Source organism: Penaeus monodon, chromosome 15 (assembly GCF_015228065.2).
Source record: "Penaeus monodon isolate SGIC_2016 chromosome 15, NSTDA_Pmon_1, whole genome shotgun sequence".
In the NCBI taxonomy this organism is placed as follows: domain Eukaryota; kingdom Metazoa; phylum Arthropoda; class Malacostraca; order Decapoda; family Penaeidae; genus Penaeus; species Penaeus monodon.
The window spans coordinates 35,396,059-35,396,364 of record NC_051400.1 but is presented as its reverse complement, the minus strand read 5'-3'; the positions used below and the strand labels follow the sequence as shown (position 1 = coordinate 35,396,364).

The 306-nt window shown below is 55.6% G+C and overlaps 1 protein-coding gene across 1 annotated transcript in view; it reads right to left on the bottom strand.

Annotated features, from left to right (window-relative positions):
* Positions 1-306, bottom strand: part of LOC119581986 (cortactin-binding protein 2-like) — a gene marked incomplete in the record, with an annotated part of 125,597 nt that overhangs the window by 6,788 nt on the left and 118,503 nt on the right.

The following is a 306-nucleotide window of genomic DNA, read 5'->3' as shown; positions in this document are numbered from 1 at the left end:
GGCCTATTCTAAATCTACAGGTCAGTCGAGTCCAGATCTCTTGAAAAGACCCTGACTTCGGCTCTAAATTATCGACTCTCCTTCGTCCGAACCTTTCTTGTCCCCTTCCCCTTCTCACCCCCCCCCCCCATTCACCTCTGTCGTCCCCTACCCCCCTTCCAAAATCCCCTACCCCCCCTACCCCCCCTTTCCAAAGCAACCCCCCCATTCTCACCTTTCTTCTTCCTCTTCTCCCCCCCCCCCCCATTCACCTCTGTTGCTCCCCTACGCCCCACCCACCCTCTCCCCTTCCAAAAAAAAAAAACA